Genomic DNA, 23,544 nt, shown 5'->3' with positions numbered 1-23,544 from the left:
TATCTTTCCAGTAATCTTCCACGTCTCATATCCATAGAAGATCCTCAGTTTAGTCTTTGTTCTCAATTCTATGGACTTCGACACCGGCCAGAGGTGGACAAAGATCTATTTGGCCTTGTTTACCCTACTTTGGACATCTTCATTTGCCCTTCCACTTCTAGAAATAATACTTCCTACGTAACAGAAGTTGTCAACTCGCTCTATCACGTTCTCTAATAACAGTGGGTTCGTGTTTCTGGCATTGATCCTCAGCTCCTTTGCCTTGGTAATGTTTACTTTTAATGCCACCTTTTGTGCTTCCGTTTCGAAGACTTTCATTTTCTTAGTCATTTGTCTAAATGAGTGAGATAATGGACATATATCACCCGCAAAGTCCAAATCTTCCAGACGATCCATCATCCGCCATTGTATTCCCCTCTGCTTCCCTTCAACCACTTATCTCATGACCTGATCTGATATCAACAAGAACAGCAAAGGTGAGAGCAGGCACCCTTGTCTCACTCCCGACTCTATTCGAAAGGGCTCTGAAAGGTCTCAATCATGTTCCACTTGGCAGGTGTAACCCCTGTATAACATTTTTACCATGTTGATGATTTTCGTTGGAACCCCATACCCCTGCATCGCTCTCCATATTGCTTGGCGCTCTACACTATCAAAAGCTCTTTCAAAATCAACGAATGCTAAGTACAGTGAAGAATCATATTCCACGGACTGTTATACTATAATTCGTAAGCTATTTATTTGATCTGTACAGGATCGATGTTCTCTAAAACCTGCCTGCTCTTTCCGGATCTTAGCCTCCAATAGTTCTCTCAATCGGTTCAGTATGATTCTCGAAAAACTATACTTGGTATAGACAAGAGTGTAATTCCTCGACAGTTGGTGCAACAAGTCACATTCCCCTTCTTTGGATTTTCATCAAAATGCCCTCCTTCCATTCCCCTGGAATTGTCTCCGTCTCCTATATGTCTTCGAACAATGGCAAAAGCATCTCAGCTGTCAACTCGTAGTCTTCATTCAACGCCTCCGTCACAATATTACCCACTCCAGGTGCTTTGCTTGCCTTGCAGCTTTTCAGTGACTTTATGATCTCGCTCTTCTTCGGCAGGTTGATATTCACTCTCATTTCGGGAACCTCCCGATAGTCTTCCTCTCCTTGATTCTCCTGTGCCATGAGTTTGCTTAGCATTTCTCTGAAGTGTGCTTTCCATCTTCTCATTTGTTCTTCACAAATCGTAAACTTCTTACCTTCCTTGATTTTATTGGCTTGCGCTGATTAAATTTCTTTTGAGACAGTTTCTTTGTAATGTTGTAGAGCTGTTTTGAGTCTCCTTTAAGTGCTGCCTCCTGCGCCAGCTCTGCTAGGCTATTTACCTGATTCCTTCTATCATTTCTTGCTGCTTTCTTTATTTGTCGGTTCAGTTCACTGAACTGTTCTATCAAGCTTCTGTTCCTTGTTTCATCTTTGCAATGATTTAGCTTTGTTTTGATATCTTTTCTCTCTTCTATCTTATTCCAGGTATTGTCTGATATCCATTCCTTTCTCCTGTTTTGCTTGTATCCCAATATCTCCTCATTTGTATTCAGGAAGGCTGATTTTATCCTTTCCCATTTTCCATTCACTCTTGTTTCATTTGGGACTCCTCCTTCGCTATCTAGATCAAGTGTACTGTACCTACTCTTCAGCTTTATTACAAAATCCTTTTTAACGTCAGCATCTTTCAATTTTTCCACGTTGAATTTTCTCTTTCCACTTAGTATTGTAACAGTAAATGTGGTACTTCGGCAGACATGAGACGCAGAGCGTGTACCATTCGTTGAAGTGCATACAGAGGGAGAGGGTTTGTTTAGAAATAAATCTTAAATTTTTTTCCTCTGAGTTTATTAATAAATTCAAAGTCATATCACCTCTGTACAGCAGATACAGTAGAAAACGTTCCTCGTCCTAGGGCTGGCGATGTCCTTGGATTCCGGCAGCTCCTTTTCCCATACCAGTGAACCACCATTCATCCCCCGATGGAAGTTCTAGAAAATCCATTCGACGTCTTGAAGATCCATACGATGCGTTGAGGTAGTCCTTGTGAATGATGAACGTGAATGAACATCGTTAAGCCTTGGGGCGAGTTAATGCAAAGACTGCTTCTGCACAGATGAGAGGAAAGTTTATTAATGTTTTAACAAGGTTCAAACACAAAATGTATCCTTGAGAGTTTATCACACGGTGAAATGTCACTAAATTTTGTCCCGTGTTAAATGAAAGAAGGCCACTAGACTCGAATGAGCATGTAAGTTTAATACTCACGAAAGTAAAAGTCCACTCGAAACTTATCGTCGAATTTAACAGAGTCACTTAAAGTTTGTGGCACTTGGTACAATGTAAAGTAATGCCGCACGACTTAGTTCTTTGAAGCACTGTTCGACATAATTTAATTGAAAATAAAGATGTTCCACTCGTGAATTAGAACTCATTCACGTATTGATAATAACATGCAATCAAAAGACGAAATAAATCGAGTACTGACAGTCCTCGGTTCGACTGTTCGTAAACTGAATGTTCGTAGAATTGAAATGTGCTGTTTAGTAGAATTGAAATGCACAGTTCACACATGCACAGTTCACAGTTCATGACCTAAAATATTTACACAGTTCATGAAATGGTAAATTAAATTTGGATTCAAACACAGTCTCATAAACTCGAAGTATTTAGTACTCTATAAGGAGCAAACTGTTCAAAGTCCTGTCCATAACATGAAACTTCAAATTACGAGCACTCGAAAACATTCGCAAGTCTTAGACACTTGCGTAGAATGACAGTCACTTGATAATGTTCAGACGAAGCACAATTCATATCACGTCCCGTCGGAGTAAAAAGTTGTCACTCACAGTATAAAGAAATCCGTACAAGTCCATATTCGACGCGATTAGGTTAAAGTCCACGGACTCGAAGATTAATAGCTGCTTCACGCTCGATCACGGTGCTCGCGAACCGACTGTGTGAACTCCACTGCCTAGCGTGCACATACATACTCAGGCCACACACTGGCAACACACTGGTAACAAACTGGTCTGCTGAGCGAAGCAGTACGTATTTATATCTGATTCGGGCCTTCACATCTCGTTCCAAAACTTTATCGCCTCCTGTCAGATTTACGCGAAACTCGGCAGGAACATAGATAAGGGATCGAGTTATATGGTGATGTTGTTAAATTTGTTTAATTATTATTGTGGGGAAAGTTATTACCCATAGAAACTCGAAGAACATTCCACATCAGTCTAGGCTCTGTATTTCGGCGAGGCATGCTGTGACGTCACCCGCTCTCTACGTCACACGCACACAGCTGTTGCTCGCCGTCCAGTCAGTCTTTCGTAGGCGGCCCGGAGCGTAACACGTAAGTTTTTAAAATTTCCATGACGGGGACTTAGTTTGTACCGCCGTTACCGGTACAGTATATTTCTTCGGTTTACTGCAACAATCTTCAGTTTAACTTCAGCTATTACCAGGTGGTAGTCGCTTCCACAATTGCGCCTCTTTTGTTTCGAGTGTCTGTAAGTGATCGCCTCCACGTCTGGCTGATTGCAATGTGATCAGTTTGATTTTGTGTTCTCCCATCTGGTGAATCCCATGTTACTTTGTGACATGGCCTGTGAGGAAAAATTGATTCGCCAATCACCAAATGGTTATTTAGACAGAATTCAACAAAGCGCTCTCTATTGTCATTCTGGACTCCCACTCCGTGTTTCCCTAGAACACTTTCCACCCTGTCATTTTTATTCCCAATCTTGGCATTCAAATCACCCATTAGCATTTTGATCTCTTCCTTCTTTTTTTCTTTATCTTTGTCAGGACACTTTCAAACTGTCCATAAAAATGGTCCTTCTCTTCCGGCTTTGCTGTTTCTGTTGGTGCATAGCACTGTACCAGATAAATATTTCTAACTCTTGTCTTGAACCATAATGTAATGATGCGGTTAGAAACAGGGTTTCAATCAAGGAGGCATTTTCGTGCTTCTCTTGTCAGCAACAGTCCCACTCCGCTTTAGTGGTCATAATCTTCTTCCTTTCCTGAATATAACAATGTTTTTCCATCTCTTAACTGATGTTCTCCAAGTCCATTCCATAGAGTTCCACTCAGTCCAAGCACCATCATCATATAGCGATCCATTTCCTTTAAAATCTGTTCCAACTTTACTGCTTCGTACATTGTTCGCACATTCCAGAGACCAATTCGAGTCCGAGTTTTCATTCCAAAAGTTGTCATCGAGATATCCGTCCGGTTTACTTCTGTATGTGTTTCTGTAATACTTGATTCTCGGGTGTGCAAGATATTAGCCCACAGCACCTAAACCCCAGTGGAGGGGCTGCCTCCTATAGCATCTAGGTGTGCTGATTTTCTGTCAGGGTTTCTCCCCTTATCCTTCGGAGAATCAACTCCCTATGCCACAAGGCAGTAGCTTCACCAGAGCCCCGTTATTCGCTATTTTCAGGGTTCCTGTAAGGAGCTACCGTAGCTCTCTCGGGGCACACAATATCCCCACTGTACCTCACCCTTACAGGCATTCCCTTACTTCTAACGTTGCCCATCTCCCATGACGTGGACGAGGGGTTGGACTTATGGGAGACCACCTCTTTACACTTCATTGGTATTTGCTTCCTCCACACCAGGATTCTCACCCTCTGGTAGAATGCATTTTCCTGCTGAATCCTTTTACTGATCTCCATGTACAGCCGATTACTCGAAGCTCTCTACAATTTCAAGGGTTATTACCAGTATTTTTTATAATTGCTCTCCCTTCCCTTTCCCCTCTTGCCAGGACAATTGCATTACTCTTTTTCATACCGGTACTGATTTTCATTTCATAATTTTCAATAATCTCACTCAACATGTCGAGATGCCCTTCTACTTCCTCTCTGTTTGTTCACCACACCACGATGTCATTTGCAAACAGGTCCTTGTTTCCATACCTGAACTTTTTCTCCTTCAGAATTTCGTCCGTAACTAATAAGACTGATAGCGGTGACAGCACACTTTCTTGTCGTAGACCAGTTTCATAACAATTCCACTGTTGCAAAGATGTTTGTACACTGCTTGCATATATTCTACGAGTATAATTTGTCCTACAAATCCTTTTTGTTGCATTACATTGAATACCTTTACTCTGGGTACACTGCAGTAGCCTTTTCTAAATCAAGGAATGTCATCACCATATATATTCAGTATTCCCAATATTTCTTCCGTTAATTGTCTCGTACTGAAGATTGCGTCTAGTGTTGATCTTCCATTTCAAAAGTTATATTGCTTTTCTTGTAACTGTCCTTCCATCTTTCTTCTCATTCGCTATTCTCGTACCATTTCGAATATTTTTGCTACCTGAGATTTGAGTGGGATTCCCTGATAATTATCCCATATTTTCTTGTACCCATTGTTAAATATAGGTATTGTTACTCATTTACTACATTCATTTGGTACCGTTTCTTCTTCCTAAATACATCTCAATAGCCTATTTAGCAAATGTAGACCAACGGGTCCTGCTGCTGTGTTTTCCAAACAAAATTCTTCCAATCCCACTGCTTTTCTCACCTTCATTCGTTTGGCAGCAGTTTCTACCTCTTCCATTGCGATTTCGCTCTCGTATGTTTCTTAACACACTTTCTCTATCATATCCTCTACATCTTTACTCACATTCAGGAATTCTTTTTTTGCTAGGGGCTTTACGTCGCACCGACACAGATAGGTCTTATGGCGACGATGGGATAGGAAAGGCCTAGGAGTTGGAAGGAAGCGACCGTGGCCTTAATTAAGGTACAGCCCAAGCGTTTGCCTGGTGTGAAAATGGGAAACCACGGAAAACCAGGGCTGCCGATAGTGGGATTCGAACCTACTATCTCCCGGATGCAAGCTCACAGCCGCGCGCCTCTACGCGCACGGCCAACTCGCCCGGTATTCAGGAATTCATCGAAGAAATCCTTCTGTATTTCCTTATCTCCTCTGGTTGCGTTATCTCTCCTTTTTTACCCTTTCACCTGCTTTATGTAGTCTTTTTCTTTTCTATTCATTCTTACAAGTTCATATAGCATCCTTTTACCACTATACGCATGCCCTTCCAACTCTCGTTTAAACCCTTCCAAGCTTTTCTATTTTTCTTCACTTTCTTTCTTCTTGCACCTTCCTTTCATTTCCTGATACTTTCTTCCGTTTTATACCTATTCAGTACTTGCCATGCTTTCTTATTTTTCATTGTTTCCTTTCCCATCTAATGACTCCATGGGGTCTATTTATCTTTCACTCTTTCAGCTATTCTGCCGCAAGCACTCTCGCCACAGCTTAGAAATGCCTTCTTGAACATGTCCCATGCCACTTCCACACTCTTCACCTCAGTTCTGGCTATGTGTTGTTTCAATTTATTTTGGAATTTTTCTTTTACTTCTATATCCGTTAATTTCCATATTTGTATTTCCTTATTTTCATTTTCGCTTCTCTGATTCTTAATATCGAGACGAAATAATCTGTATTAATCTGAGAACGAGGCAGTATATAGCACGGTGCAACAACTGGAGATCCTCTACGGGTCTGTACTGTTATTGTGGCCGAAAGTTATATAAGGTCACCAAGTGTTCGTATGCGGGTGCACATCGGTTTGCATCGGATCTCAATGTATGTGACTGGGTACAGATGTAATTCTGTCGACAGCCCGCCAGCTTTTCCGAGAATGGGATTGACCACTCTCATCACCCAGTGAGGTAAAATATCTTTACAGTTCTGGTGATTGGTTTCGAAGTGCGAAATATTATATTTGGTTTGATGTTCATCTTCTGTGCTTGGTGATGTGGGCTCGAATCTCGGTACAAATGGTTGGCGAGAGACCCATGCCATTACGAAGAAACGAAAGAAAGTACGAAAATTATACAGTATTTCGTTGAAGGGACTTATTTACATTAAGAAATTATTTTGTAGCTCTAATTGGAACAAAAGAGTTATACACGAAGTGTATTCATAAGTTACGACACAGGGACGTTCTAAAAAATAATTATAATAATGCTATTTGCTTTACGTCCCACTAACTACTTGTAAGGTTTTCGGAGACACCCATGTGCCAGACTTCAGTCCCGCAGGAGATCTTTTACATGCCAGTAAATCTACCGACACGAGACTGACGTATTTGAGCACCTTCAAATACCACTGGACTGAACCAGGATCGAACCTGCCCAGTTGGGGTCAGAAGGCCAACGCCTCAACCGTCTAAACCACTCAGCCCGGCGCGGCGTTCTGAAAAGTAGCTATATAAGAATATAATGACTTCCATAATCATCTGTGCATTCGACAAAGAGAAAACAAGTTGTTATTTCTTGGGATAAAGTTGAAGGAAGGTTTATGTGATACATGTCATTGATCCCCAGTTCTAAAGATATGGGTTCAAATCCAAATGTGTTTGGTGGCATATGATGCTGTTCAAATGGAACAATTTCGTGCCGTAGGCTTCTTGTTAAAGGCAAAATTCTGACACCCCAGCATGTTGAGAGTGTAAACAGTTAGAATGCATGTTAAACAATCAACAATTATTATTACTATTATTAATATTATTATTATTATTATTATCATTATTATTAATCCTTTCTTGATAATGAAGTATATAGGAGTAGACTGACTGGCACATAAAGTCTTCAACTTAGTTTTCACGAAAAGCGATATTCCCTACTGTTAATGAATCTCAATATCATATCCTTAAAGCTGATAACCATGCAGTTAAGTTCCTTATGGCAACGACGACAGTCGCAACCTATGCAACAGTTGAAATTCATCTCTTTAGTTCCACCGACATCTTCACAATGGCTTCCCCAGCAACACTGGGAAGAATGCCATAGCGAATTAAAGCAATTTTTCTCTCTTCTCTTATTCAATCGCATCACTCGTCAGCTCCAAGGAAACTTGATTGTGATTAGTTTACATTCTCAAAATACGAGTTGCAGCCTAAAAATTTTGGGTGATATGCTTAATTTCTCACCACTTCGAGATTTATTTTTGTTAGTGGCTTAACGTCGCACGAGCTCAAAGAGGATTTGGCGACAATGCTATAGGAAAGGGTTAAGACTGGGGAAGAAGCGACCGTGGCCGTAATTAAAGCACAGCGTTTGCCTGCTGCGAAGATGGGAAACCTCAGAAAATCATCTTCATTGCTGCTGATAGTGGGATTCCACCACATCCCGAATGCAAGCTGACAGCTACACAGCCTGAATCGCACAGTCAACTTGCTTGGTCTTCAGATAGTAACATGTACTGTATCTATTATCTGTTTAATGTCACTGTGGCATAGGCAGGGTTTTGGCAAGGAGAGGAAAGAGTTAGGACTAGAAAGGTAGTGGCCATAGACTTTATTAAGATACAGTCCTATTCCTTTACATGGCGTGAAAATAGAAAACCATGAAAAGCCATCTTCGCACCTACCATACCCCGATTACAAGCTCACAATTACACGACACGTACAACGTAGCGAACTCGATTCCACTTTAGAGATGTATGATGGGTAATGTTACCACTGTGATAGTACATATATCACACCATCGAATTATTTGTAGAAGTGAGAGATATTATTGTCAGTATTCGATAATTTTATTATTATTATTATTATTATTATTATTATTATTATTATTATTATTATTATTATTATTATTATTATTATTATCAGTATTTCATTGGTATATTTTTTCATTAATCTTTGTAAGCTGTTAGGTATCCATATATGTAGTATGAGTAATTTGTTTTGCACGAGTGGGAAAACATTGCTATATTGGACTCTGGTAATTTGTATGACTCATGCGGACATCCCATTGTCTGATTAGATGTGTTTGTTGATGTTGTTGTACTAGGAAAGTTCTATGAGTCATGTGATATACCCCAGCGTTTGTTTATGTCTTGGGAGCATGAAGAAGTTCAGGGAAACCCTGAACGGTGGATCACTCATGATTGGCTGGCAGGGACCAATCCAGACGTATTATGTGAGATGAAGGGGAATGCTGATGCCTATAAAGGTTGATCAAACGGCGGAAACCACAAAAAGGACGAGCTGACAGTCGTAGTGACAGGACGTACGTGCCTCTCGCTGCGCTCTCTCTCTCCTTGCCAGGCGCTTTGTACTTTTAAAGTATCAGCCAGGCACTCGTACTTATTAGTACATCTTCGAAGGAGCATTGTCTGAGCTGTAGCACTTTTCAGTGCTCGCTCTTTCTTTTCTACTCTTTCAGGAGGACCAGGATGGCGACGATAACCGTCAACATGAGACCGGCCGACTTCGACTGCAGGGAGGCCTACCGAGAACTTCAAGCTAGGCTGAGCTTGGCGCCCGCTCCCGACTCCAGGCTCCCGTCGCTGATGGTGTACAACCGGTGGGGGAAGGACGTGTACCGGGAGACGATTTTTATAGTCGATCTCCTAACAGCGATTGTGGAGCTCGACGGAGAGGAACCAATCGACATCTCATCGGCGCGGCGATCCCCGGCTTTGCAGTCGTGATCTATGCCAAGGACGCAAGCCGCCTCCGACACTACGAGAAGATGATGACCCAGCATTTCCAGGTCACTTGGCTACCAGGACCCAGGGAGCACCCGGACGTCTCAGGCTACCAGGAGGCAGCCACGCAGACGGAGCTGGAGACCGAGGACAACGGCGGCGCTCCCGAGCGCCTCGACGCCGCAACCCCTGTTGGAAAGCTGTACCCTACAAAGTACACGCAGACCAATAAGGCAGCCAACCAGGATCGTCGACCGCCTACCAAGGCGAAGTGGTCGCAGACGCAGGCCTACCAGGAAGGGCCTGTTACCCGGGCGCAAACCAGGAAAGCGCCTGTGATGGTGGAGAGCAGCACGGCAGTGGAGAGGGACGCCCCCTGGCGTTCTGAGTCCGCTGTCCAGGCGCTGCCTGCCAGCACGTCTGTCGAGCTGCAGACCTCGATGTGCACCCTACAGGACCGGGAACGCAGCCGAGTGCTAGCATCGACTGACGCCGCCGCCGCCAGCCAGGAGAAGGAAGAAGACGGTGACGCAGCCTGCATGTCTGTCGAGCTGCAGACCTCGATGTGCGCCCCACAGGACAGGGAACGCAGTCAAGTCTTAGCACCGACCGACGCCGCCGCCACCAGCCAGGAGAAGGAAGAAGACGGCGACGCAGCGGAGCCACCAGCTACCCCGGGGTCACAAGGCCGGGAGGAGGGCCACCAGGACGAGGCCTCTTCCCCTGCCGAGAAGAAACCCCCGGGAAGAAGAAGACGACGCCGGACCAGGAAGCAGAAGGCGACGCCGGCCCACCAGGAGAGGGCCGCCCAGCCGCAACCCAAGACTGCTCCCATGACAGCAGTCAACCGAGGAGCCAATCAGGAGAGGACCTCAGCGGGTAGAGGCAGTCAGGTGAGAGTAAAACGTCCCCCTCAGCAGCTCTTGCAGTGTTTCCGCTGTCTGAGGTGGGGCCACCGTCAGGTCAGCTGTGGGCTCGAGGTGAGGTGCAACCGCTGTGGTGGTGATCACCACTACACGGCCTGCGCAGCACTTAGGGAGGCGCCGGTGTGCGCCAACTGCTCGGGGGGCCACCCGGCCTCCCATCGCAGTTGCCCTGTCTACCGGGCCATGGCGCGGGCAGAGAGGAAGGAGGCCCGGCGCCATGACCCACCCCCTTCCAGGAGGCCCCCGCCTCGGCGGGCTTGGCCTCATTATCCGGGATCGGAGACTGGGTACGAGGTACCCCAAGGAGGTGGAGCCGTGCGACAGGCCCTAGTGGTACTCTACGCATGGCTCCGCAGCCGGCAAGGACCGCGCTAGTCACAGCAGTGCCCAGACGGACTGATCCCCAGGCGATGGAATGGCGAGGAATGGGTTTATGTTTTGTGCATGGTACCTGTTCCTAACTAACACAACCTCTGGTCTTTTTCCAGCCCACATCCTTGCATGTGCTATCCAAAAGATGTCAGGTTTTACATGTAGGCTCTTTCTTCTTTCTGCCTATGTGGTTTTTCCCTGACCCTTCAATACCATACTTCAACACCATATACCTAACACAATCTCGCCTGGTAACGTGTCTGACATGGAAACAGGCAGATACTCCTTGTATCACTTCCCACTCTACCCAGCTATCTCTTTTCTTCTTAGAAATTAATAGCATGTCGGAGGCCATGTAGATTGAGTCGATGGTCACGGCGGGGGAGCGGGCTACGTGGAGCCCCCGTAAAAAATAGCGGGAACCATATTCGGTACGGACAAGAAAGAGTACTGACACACTGTACGAGAAGGAAGTAGTGCGCACAGACTGTACTAGAAGGAAGTAGTGCTGATATACGGTATTCGAGTGACACGGCTACAATGGACTGGACTTCAAACGTTCGTGGAACGTAGTTTTGTTATGTTCGTGGAAAGTGGCTGATCAACAAATTGCGGAGGGCGTACGCATTAAGTGTTGTAGTACTTGTGGAGGTCTGGCATTATATGTTGGTGAAAGCTATCTTAGACTTTCCATAATTTATGTTGAGGATCGACAGGCGTGTGTTGCTCAAATGTATATATCTTTACAACAAGTGTTAAAATATGTGAACGCAGGATTACAAGGTACAGTATCTGAGTGATGTGATAACTGCCGATTATGAGAATCGGCAAGTAGTATTGATACAGAGACAGTGAAAAGTATTTATCTACATATATGTACATTGTTCATGGGACTATCTACAAATGGTAGTTTAGTTCTCGCTTTCGTATTCCCACTGTTTTCATTATTGTTGTTGTAAATATGGAGTCTTCCAGCAATCTTTTGTGTGTGGATTATACGTATAATTTTGTGTGTTGATGAGGTGCTCATGCACGGATTTTGTTAAGAATATAGTTGGCTATTTTAGAATAAGTGAAGTTATTGCTGAACCTAGGTGCAGTTCCTACCTATTTAGTCGTTTTCAGGTGGTTAGGTAAGGCCTGCAGCAGATGTACCAGTACGCAGCATTATGTACACGCCCTGGGATATAAAGTTTATCATGCTCTATCAAAATTCGAGGGATCCATTCTGGTGAACTCTGGCGCCCATACTACGGACATTTCGATTAACTATTTTTATTAATTTAATTTATTTCAAGTATGTTATGAAGTTTTGAGTAATGTCATTTATTTACATATTTTTATTTATATATTATTCATGATTTTATTTATTAGTATTCATCAAAATGGTTACACCACAGATTGAATTCCCTCTCTCAAACAGACCATAGAAGGGTCGCTGATGAAAAGTGAATAGAATTCCAAGACATGTACTTTTACTTTTGCTGTTTCAATAATTTTTGTGACTGTACGTCACGATATCCTAAATATCATGGTGTACAGTCTCTTGTACTTACTAAGTGCGAGAATTCTGTCCTATAAACTGTCCTACTGACATGTATGTACAATTAACTAGAGGAAAAATATGATAGAAATTGTCATTGTCTTGAACTCAAGGACCATCCTAATATTTTCTACACAATATTGTTTCAAGAACAGCCAGTGGAGTGATTCGAACCCATTAACCCACCGGTTCCAAGAGTGGTACGCATAACGCAGTTAGATAGACTATCCAGTTTTCCTAAGATACTGCATCTCGCTCTTATGTGAAGAAACGATCTATTTCTTGTCTCCCATACTGATCATTGAGTAAGCCCAGTATTTAATGTACCTCGTTAAGATATACTAAGTAAAAAATGTCTTATTGTTTATTTTGGGCTCTTGGAACATTGTGACCAGCAGCTTAGGACACTGTGTTTACATCTGTGAATTCTGCTCAATTACAGGTCTTGAAGATAGGTCTATAATAATAATAATAATAATAATAATAATAATAATAATAATAATAATAATAATAATAATAATAATAATAATAATAATAATAATAATAATAATTTTACATCCCACTTTTACGGTATTCGGAGATGCCGAGGTACCGGAATTATGTCCCGCAGGAGTTATTTAACCCATTCCAGTCTGGTTATCCCTAACTAACGTTCTGGACTGGACATTTTTAAGGATATTTAAAACATTATATCTCTGTACCTGTAGGAGATATTTGCATGAATCGTTTTTCTTTATGCTTGTTTGAACATCTAGTTTTGAAAAACGCTGTTTTTAGTATGTCAACTATCACCTGAGATTTTAAAATTGTTTATATATTATACCATAATGGAAAAAAGTTCTGACGGATAACTAAGCAAGTACAGTTTTCTGAAATACTGTTATATTTACCCTATTTTGCTAATAAAAATGTGCATTGCAATTACAAAACAACGACAATAATGTGTACGATATAAAAATAATATTCATTTCAATAATAATAATTACAATAATGAAAATGGGAGATCTCATAAATTTTATTTTAATTGATAAATTTTGTCAAAAGTTACTCAAATGTAAAAATATTGTTCCATTTACCACCAAAGACATCTAGAAAGAGAAAATACAGTCATCTAAACAGACAACTGTACTAATATGTAGAAATCTTACGTATTCACGCAAATTTGAAATACGCGGGAACATGCGCTAGGCCGTAAAACGAACTCCAATCATAATGAGATGTAAGAAGGTATTTCGGGTTCATATGTCAATAATATGTTTAGTTGCGCATAAACATATAATTTATCATAAAATATCGAGAATATCACTTTCGTCAAGCACATGTTTGCCGCGAGAAGCCATGTCTTGGAGCTCACCAAAGAGAAAGCTCACTGAGTGACATTTACTGATGCATGTTGATCGAAAATATCGTAAATTCTCTGACTTAGACATATAAAACTGCCATCTGCTTAAATAATCTTGTAATTAATACATGAAGAAACACGATGTAACCACCAGAATGCGTGCATAGCTCGTTCTCGATTTTTAGTGAATTGTCAAACCTTACTACGGGCTATGCCCGCAGCGCGGCCTGAACGTAATTACGGGCTCGCAGTTAGACCGGAAAGAGTGAAGGGTGTCAGTAAACTTACGTACATAACGCTGACGTATTTGAACACGTTCGAATACCACCGGACTGGACTGAGCAAGGATTGAATCTGCCAAGTTGGGCTCAGAAGACTAGCACTCTACCATCTGAGCTTCTCAGCCAGGCGCAGTATGTCTATTATCATGGGGGGTGGGCAGTGGCCTTGACTTTAATGACGATATCGTTGGAGCCTCTATATTGAGTTTAAATTAAAGTAACGTACTTTCCAGGTACCGGCAGCATTGAGATTCGGACCTGTCTGTCTCCGTAAGTAAGACATGCACAGCTAACGTCTCAATCAGTCACTTAACTTTGTGTTGAAAGCTGATGAGTTAAATTCTTCTATGTCCCGTATATAATAATAATAATAATAATAATATTAATAATAATAATAATAATAATAATAATAATAATAATAAAAATCATATTATGCTGTCGTCGTTGCCGTTAACAATGTCCGTTATATAGGTCGATAAACAGGTAAGCCTCTTCCTCTTTATTTGCACTAAACTTCTGCAAATGCAGCCAATAACAGCCTAACGTCTCTCTCGCCCGTTTTCCTCCACTCTGAATTGTCCCGCGGGTTGCATACTAGAATTGTCATCGGGCGCGTGGAGGCGCCAACAGATTTGTGTCCTTTCTTAGTAGGCCCTATAGGGACTAATAATAACTCGGCAGCTTTCTACTTGCTGTATTCAGTTCGATTCCGGACTGTGTTAAGAATTTTAGGACAGTTTTGAGGGACTGCAACAAGGTGTTCTGAGTCTCAGGCAACACAGTTAATAATAATAATAATAATAATAATAATAATAATAATAATAATAATAATAATAATAATAATAATAAGATTAGGTTAAACACTTTTCTTGACCATCCTAGCTAGCTATAATGTGAAACAAAAGCTAAAGTTTTCCACCTATTCAATACTATTTATTGTAACCTTTAAAAAGTTACACACCGAGCTCGAAAGCTGCAGTCGCTTAAGTGCGGCCAGTATCCAGTATTCGGGAGATAGTAGGTTCTAACCCCACTGTCGGCACCCCTGAAGATGGTTTTCTGTGGTTTCCCATTTTCACACCAGGAAAGTGCTAGGGCTGTACCTTAATTAAGGCCAAGGACGCTTCCTTCCCACTCCTAGCCCTTTCCTATCCCATCGTCACCATCGTCATCGTCACATAAAGTAGCTTGCAAAGAAAAAGTTACATATATTTGATGAAACTAGTTTTGGTCTTGTAGAGACCATCATGAGTCAAAATCAATAAAAGTTAAGGCAAGGCATGAATTATAGATAAAATTTATGAAGCAAGCGTATGTTGTTGAAATTCAGTACAAGACACGCTTGAATCATAAATTTTATCTATAATTCATGTATTTTCTTAACTTGTCTCTAGCAAGACCGAAACTAATTTCATCAAATATATGTAACTTTTTTAAGGTTATAATAAATAGTATTGAATAGGTGGAGACCTTCAGCTTTTGTTTTACTTTATATTACTCTTCAATATGGAATAATATGAAATTTATCACCTATGATCATCCTAGCTATGTTTTCTGGGTCTTTCCCACTCAACTAGTAAATAACGAGATGGTACCTAATAAACAGCCCATAGTTGTTTCTTGCCCTATCTTTGGTCCTATACACACTGTAATAGGGACACCACATCCATATGGGTTGTAATGCCTCACACTCCATGGTGTCCTAGGCCTCTACAACAACAACAACAACAACAAATACTACCACCACCACCATTACTACTACTACTACTACTACTACTACTACTACTACTAATAGGGTCACTGAGCGAGTTGGGTACGCAGTTTGCGTCACGTAGATGTCAGCATGAATTCGAGAGATAATGGGTTCAAGCCCCATTGTCAGCAGCCCTGAAGATGGTATTGCGAGGTTTCCAAATTTCGCACCAGGTAATGTACCTTTAATTAGGCCACGGTCTCTTCCTCTCCAGTCCTAGCCTTTACCTATTCCATCATTGCTATAAGATCTGTCTGTGCCGGCGTGACGCAAAGAAAATAGTTACAAAAAGACTACAAGTGGACGCTGAATTTAAAAAAATTCAAACATTTAAAATAAACAATAGAGGGAACATGTTACTGTGGTTCCTCCAATGTGAAAATGGCCAGGGAACGGCCATCTGCCTGAACTAAAGAGATTACGAACACCGTGTCGAAGTACAGATCCGATTAGGCAATGATGCCATTAGCTGTTGGCGTGGCCTGTCCAGGGAGTTCAGTTTACGCGTCGCACAGCCAACAGAAACATGTGAACTCGTGCACCTAAAGCTGTGAGAAACATCGAAAGGTAAGTTGCGGTTTGATGTAGCATATACATGTATTTCGGGCTCTCATTATTTAACACGGTAACCGTACCATTAGCGATGCCCCTTTGTTGGATATATAGGGCAAACGTTTCTTCGTCAAGGTAATTTCAGTGCATGAGCGCAGACAACATTGAATTCTCAAATATTGGACTTGATCGTAAGAGTTCGCTTCTTATAATGATTTTCCGAAATTCTGAATTAATTGGCTAGTTACTGGGTCGACAAGACGTTGAAAGTGCGAATGTACTAATTATAAGTGAAGAATGGTTTTATGAGAGAAAGGAAGTAAGTATATTTGCCCTTTTACGTCAGTCTTGTTTTGAAAAAAATCACTTTTCCCCAGGATACCTTGATAGAAAACGTATATTTACAAACATATTTTTAGTCTACTTTCCAAAAGTGGGAAGTAGATTCATTATCAGCCTGTATGCATATATTTGTGTGTGTTTAACTGATACTGATTCCACTTCCATAGTGTAACGTTATTACCTACTGTCCTCGGGAGCCCGGGTTCGATTCTCGGTACTGCCAGAAATTTAGATTGGCAGTAGGTCTGGTATGTGGTTAAAAGGTACATGCAGATAACCTCCTTTTGGGGAGTGGCTTAAAAAAACTGCACCGCCCGGGGATGACACAAATTTATATTTAATTGAATTTGCGAAACCTGCTATCATGAAAGTATCCTACCGCATGTGTGAATTTTTCATTTTTGAGATTTTTCATATCGTCAACTGCATCCAAAAGGAAAGCGAATCGAGCTCGATAGCTGCAGTCGTTTAAATGTGGCGAGTATCCAGTATTCGGGAGATAGTGGGTTCGAACCCCCCTGTCGGCAGTTCTGAAGATGGTTTTTCGTGGTTTCCTATTTTCACAGCAGGAAAATGCTGGGGCTGTACCTTAATTAAGGCCACGGCCGCTTCCTGACCACTCCTAGCGCCTTCCTGTCCAATCGTCGCCATAAGACCTATCTGTGTTGGTGCGACGTAAAGCAACTTGTAAAAAAAGGAAATAGAATTTTTCACCAACCCTTCCTTTAGTTATCCTGAATGAATAAGGCACAATGTTGGTGCCATTCATGAGCACCATTCCGTGCAATTTATATTTAAAGTAAGTGCTGAACATCGTCAAACGTAAAGGATTCGAATTTTGACGTTCCGGCAACATTCAAGGAATGTTCCAATTTCAACGACATTTTATGTGATTGAGGCAATGCTAGTGCATACTCACATTTTTCACTATTCTATTTGGCTGATAATCTGGTCGATTTACCTTCAAAACAACAATGCCTTTCGATTTAGACCGTACAAATGCCTACTGATGAGCATTTTTAGTACACTCCTCCCTCGTCTCTCAGTGGCTACTCCAGTTTCAACCAAAAATGGCATGCCACTTACCCCGTTCTATTTATTATATTTTACAGTTTTCTTGTATTACAGTGCTGTTAAACGCAAACATATACTATTCACATTTCTTCCTCTCAACTATTAAAGCAGGTATCTCATTCTTTACCATTGGCGCGTTAATTTTATTGCAGACGTAAAATGCAGGTTGTGAAGTTCTTTGTGGGACAATTTGCATCTACAGGCGCATGTTTTAACATAAATTAATGCTACACCGTTAATGTGGCAAAGAAAATAATAGAACTGCCAGTTGTAACAGGCAATAGCTATTATCGAAAGGCTCACTCACAAGTTGACTATTGAAACACTTTTTGAACATATTAATTCAATTATATTCCTAGTGAACTATATACTAACAATCTGACTCCTCGGGTGAATGGTCAGCGTTGCGGCCCGCGGTTCGGAGTGCCCCGGGTTCGATTCCCGACTGGGTTGGGATTTTAATCGCGTCCGGTTAATTCTTATGGCTCGGGGACTGGGTGTTTGTGCTTGTTCCAACACTTTTCTCTTCTAATTCAGATAACACACCACACTACCAGCCACCACAGAAACACGTAATAGTGATTAAATCCATACATAAAGGGTTAGCGTGTGGAAGGGCAACCGGCGGTAAAACAGGGTCAAATCCACATGTTCCACACAATTCACACCCGCGACCCCATGGGTGTGGGAAAATCGGTGCAAGAAGAAGAAGAAATATAAATTAACAAAATATATTAGAATATTAATAATGCAATGTCTGATAAATCAACAACATGAACATGAAATAAGAATTGTCTTCTTGGATCACGTATGTCACTTGCTTAGTGTGCAGGCTAGTCAGGTTGAATTTCCCCCTCCTGTCCTTCAGAAAATCTATATTTCAGGTCCTGATACAGACAGTCAAGGATGGAGCAAATATTCTAGTATGGAAAATAAATTAGGGATTGGAATAATTTACCAAGGAAAGTGTTCGATAAATTTCCAGTTTCTTTGAAATAATATACGATAGTACTAAATAAACAAACTATAGGGAATCTGAGACCTAGGAAGCATACTTAAATGCAGACCAGAAGTGATTTATATTTGGTCAATCCATCAGTTATCAATGACCTGCTGCGCGCCCCTAACCGCAGGGCCAACTCGCCCGGTATCAATCAATCTTTTATCAAGTCCAATACCCATCATTCTCGTCAGTAATCTTCCATGATCTACCCTATCAAAATCCTTGCATAGGTCAATAGCGATACATTGGATTTGACCTCCTGAATCTAAAATATCTGCTATATTTTGCTGAAATCCTACAAGTTGAGCCTCAATGGAGTAACTTTTCCTAAACCTGAGCTGCCTTCTATCAAACCAGTCAGTAATTTCGCAAACATCTCTAATATAATTAGAAATAATTCTTTCCCAGAGCTTACGAACAACACATGTCAAGCTGACTGGCCTGTAATTATTCGCTTTATGTTTATCATCCTTTCCCTTGTACACCGGGGCTACTATTGCAACTCTGCATTCATTTGATATCAACCCTTCATGCGAACAGTAATGACATATTTCAGATATAGCACTTTCAACCCATTGCCTTTAATAAATCCTCAGAAATATTATCAATACCAGCTGCTTTTCCAGCTCTCAATTTTTTATCTCTCGGGCGAGTTGACCGTGAGGTTAGGGGTACGCAGCTGTGAGCTTGCATTCGGGAGATAGTGGGTTCGAACCCCACTGTCCACAGCTCTGTTGATGGTTTTCCGTGGCTTCCCATTTTCACACAAAGCAAATGCTGGGGCTGTACCTTAATTAAGACCACGTCCGATTCCTTCCCACTCCTAGCCCTTTCCTATCCCATCGTCGCCATAAAACCTGTCTGTGTCGGTGCGACGTTAAGCAATTTGTAAATATACATATATTTCTGCCTTCTGTAAGTCCTCACGTATACACTCCCCTTGTTCATAAATAATCCCTGGAAAATCCATCCCAGAAACTGTTGCTGCATTGAAGTATCTGTACATATTCTTCCATTACTCCCTAAAATTCATATGGCTGCCAATTAGCGTACTTTTTCCTATATTAAATTTCCTGATAAGTTCTTTCATTCGCTCCATATTCCTGAAACCATTTAAAACTCTATTTCTTTCTACTCTGCACCTCATTCTTAATATCTTTATTTCCCTATTTTAATGCTTACTTATCATTCCTTACCAGTTTTAAAGGCACTTACCTGTTTTCACTTCCCTCAACAATTGCTTTATACGCATCCCATAGGCTGTTGACATTTTTATTTACCATTTTAAATTGATCATAAATGCTTTTTAAATATTTTCCCAAGCCTCTCTTTTCAACCGTATGGTAATGCCTATTAGACCTTCTTCTACAACCTTCGCTTCTGTCACATTAATTTTTAACTAAGCGACGGCAGCTTCATGATCACTCATACCATCTATCACTTCATTTTCTCTAGAGAGCTCATCTGATTTTAACAGCACCATGTCTAGAGTATTTTTCCCTCTAGTTTGTTCCGTCACTTTCTGATTCAGCTATCCTTCTCATATTAACTTGTTCACAATTTGTTGGTCATGCAATCTGTTGTTCGCATTCCCTTCCTAGTGCACATTTGTTAAGTTCAGAACTCACGCTACAACGACGTTGGTTTCTGTGTAGTTCCCCACATAGCTGATCATCTTATAAAATAATTCCTCATAAGAATCAGAGCCAATGCCAGGTCTATGCACTTCAAAAACATCAAGTTGACTATCATCTTTAGAGTTAAAAAGTCTTATACCTAGAATTTAATGTTTCTCATTAATAACTTTTTCGAAGCTTACAAATTCTTCTTTCAAAAGTATGAATACTCCCCCTCCTTCCGTTCCTAACCTGTCTTTACGATATACACTCCAGTTCTGCGAGAACATGCAGTTTATCACTAACAATTTATTTCATCCTTACTTGACTTCCTACTTCCTATACCGTCATCACCGCTCCCTAGTCCACCCTGTTTCCCTGAATGTACCTCCCTATAACACTTATGAATAAACCACTAACTTATATATACCATTGCGGTTCAAGTAAAGGCCATATGAACGTAGTTCCCTACCTTCTACCACCGATTAGGACCTACAGATCTCACTCCCAATGTCCCACATACCTCTTCCATAGTCTCATTTAAATCCCCAATCACCCTAATGTTAGTATCCCTCTTGCACAGCATCTCACTGATAACAATCTATGCTTCCTTAAACTTCTTCCGTCCCGCCGTAACCATGTCCCTCCCACGCATTCCCAACTATGTTAGTACCTATTCCGGCATGTCTTACGTTGTTGGTGCCGAGGAAATTACCACATTCTCCTTATCATCCTCATTCCCTTCTATTTTCTTAATCATCTGTATTAACCTAATTTCGGGATAACAGTCTACCCTGGTTCCCTTTCCTCCACACATTACAAAGAAGTGTGATATAAACAACGGGCTGTGTGGTATAGATGGTTGAGGTGCTGGCTTTCTGATCCCAATTTAGCAGGTTCGATCCTGGCTCAGTCCTGTGGTACTTGTAGGTACTCAAATAAGTCAGCGTCGTGTCGATAGATTTAGTGGCACATAAAAGAACTGCTGTGGGACTAAATACCGGCACTTCGTAAAAGTGTAATGGGACGTAAAAACAAATAACATTATTATTTGTGATAAAAACCAACCCATCCCTATTTTATTTCATTATCAACTCTCAGTCTGGGCAAGTCCTGGTCATAGTATTACTACAAGTCATAAGGTAAAGTTCTAGGTTTAAGCATGATCATGACTGTTATCAAGCTGGACTGAATGGTTCAAATTTACATGTTGTTTTGTTAATGTTCGGTGAGGTAGTGGTAGTTGGTGGTTTATCTTAGTTACTAACAGATGCCGTTATTGCGTGTGAATATTGACTGATTGTGTAATTGAGAATCCGCACTACCATGGGCAATAATAATAATAATAATAATAATAATAATAATAATAATAATAATAATAATAATAATAATAATAATAATAATAATAATAATCCGCCTCTGTGGTGTAGTGGTTAGCGTGATTAACTGCCACCCCAGCAGGCCCGGGTTCGATTCCCAGTTCGGCCACGAAATTTGAAAAGGTGGTACGAGGGCTGGAACAGGGTCCACTGAGCCTCGGGAGGTCAAGTGAGTAGAGGTGGGCTCAATTCCCACCTCAGTCACCCTGGAAGTGGTTTTCCGTGGTTTCCTACTTCTCCTCCAGGCAAATGCCGGGATAGTACCTAACTTAAGGCCACCGCAGCTTCCTTCCCTCTTACTTGTCTATTGCTTTCGATCTCGCCCCCCCCCCCGACAAGGCCCCTGTTCAGCATAGCAGGTGAGCCGCCTGGGCGAGGTACTGGTCCTATTCTCCAGTTGTATCCCCCGATCCAAAGTATCACTCTCCAGGACACTGCCCTTGGGGTGGTAGAGTTGAGATCCCTCACTGAGTCCAAGGAAAAAGCCAACCCTGGAGGCTAAACAGATTAAGAAAGAAAATAAATAATGCCGGGCTGAGTGGCTCAGACGGTTGAGGCGCTGGCCTTCTGATTCCAACTTGGCAGGTTCGATGCTGGCTCAGTCCGGTGGTATTCAAATATGTTCAAATATGTCAGCCTCGTGTCGGTAGATTTACTGGCACGTAAAAGAATTCCTGCGGGACTAAATTCCGGCACCTCGGCGTCTCCGAAAACCACAAAATTAGTTATTTGGACGTAAAGCAAATAGCATTATTATTATTATCATTATTATTATTAAAAGAAATAATAATTCTTACATTCCACTAATCGGGGCCGATGACCGGCATGTTAAGCCCTTCAAACAACAGATATGTCATCATAATCATCATCATCATCATCATCGTCTCCCACTAATTAGTTCTGCTGCTTTAGGTTATGCGGGTTTGCCGAAATTTTGTCCCAATTGAGTTCTATACATGCCTGTAAATCCACCGACAAGAAGTTGACTTACCGTCAAATAAAACGCGCAAATCGCCAATTTGGGGTCCGAAGCCAGTGCTGTGTCATTTGAACCACTCAGTCCAGATTAATAACAGTAATTATTATGGTTAAACCTATAACATTGCCTCATGACTTTTAATAATACTATGATCAGTGCTTGCCCAGTTTGTGAGTTGAGAATGGAATTTAAAAAGGGTTGGTTTTTATCACACTTCCATGTAATGTGTGGGAAAAAAGGGAGTCAGGGTAGAGTGTTATCCGGAAATTAGGTTAAGGCAGATGTTTAGGAAAGTAGAAGGGAAGTAGGAAGATAAGGAGAAGGTTGTAATTTTCCACGTTGGTGCCAACAATGTAAGGCAAGTAGGAACAGGTACTAACATAGTTGGGGGATGTGTGGGAGTGACCTGGTTACGGCGGTAAGGAAGAAGTTTAAAACTGAGAGGACTTGACGAAACATACAACCTGACTTTGGTCCCGTTTAAAAACATACCATTGTCTCCTGTCCATCTCACAATATTACCGATGCGCTCACAATTATGTATCTTTTTTACTACCGTATACAGCATAAAATCATCTGCAAATGGACTTGTCTCTGATTCCAGGCATTTACTCGTATCATTTTTATAAAAAGCCCATGGCACTACAGCCCTTAAAGGGCCTTGGCCTACCAAGCGACCGCTGCTCAGCCTGAAGGCCTGCAGATTACGAGGTGTCGTGTGGTCAGCTCAGGGCCGCTATCTCACCGTCAGACAGCTCCTCAGTTCTAATCAAGAGGATGAGTGGACCTCGAAAAAGCCGTCAGGTCCAGGTAAAAATCCCTGATCTGACCGGGAATCGAACCCGGGGCCTCCGGGTAAGAGGCAGGCATCATTTTTATT

The 23,544-nt window shown here is 41.6% G+C and overlaps 1 protein-coding gene across 1 annotated transcript in view; it reads left to right on the top strand.

The window, feature by feature from the left end:
• Nucleotides 1-16,232: 16,232 nt before the first annotated feature.
• HisCl1 (Histamine-gated chloride channel subunit 1) overlaps nucleotides 16,233-23,544 on the top strand; it is a 511,142-nt gene continuing 503,830 nt past the window's right edge. Inside the window, exon 1 of the mRNA XM_067139191.2 lies at nucleotides 16,233-16,286. The gene's annotated coding sequence lies outside the window, so the exon portion shown is untranslated. The remainder of the gene's footprint in view (nucleotides 16,287-23,544) is intronic.

Source organism: Anabrus simplex, chromosome 2 (genome assembly GCF_040414725.1).
Source record: "Anabrus simplex isolate iqAnaSimp1 chromosome 2, ASM4041472v1, whole genome shotgun sequence".
NCBI lineage: Eukaryota > Metazoa > Arthropoda > Insecta > Orthoptera > Tettigoniidae > Anabrus > Anabrus simplex.
Note: the sequence above shows the minus strand (reverse complement) of the source record. Positions and strands in the feature narration are given on the sequence as shown.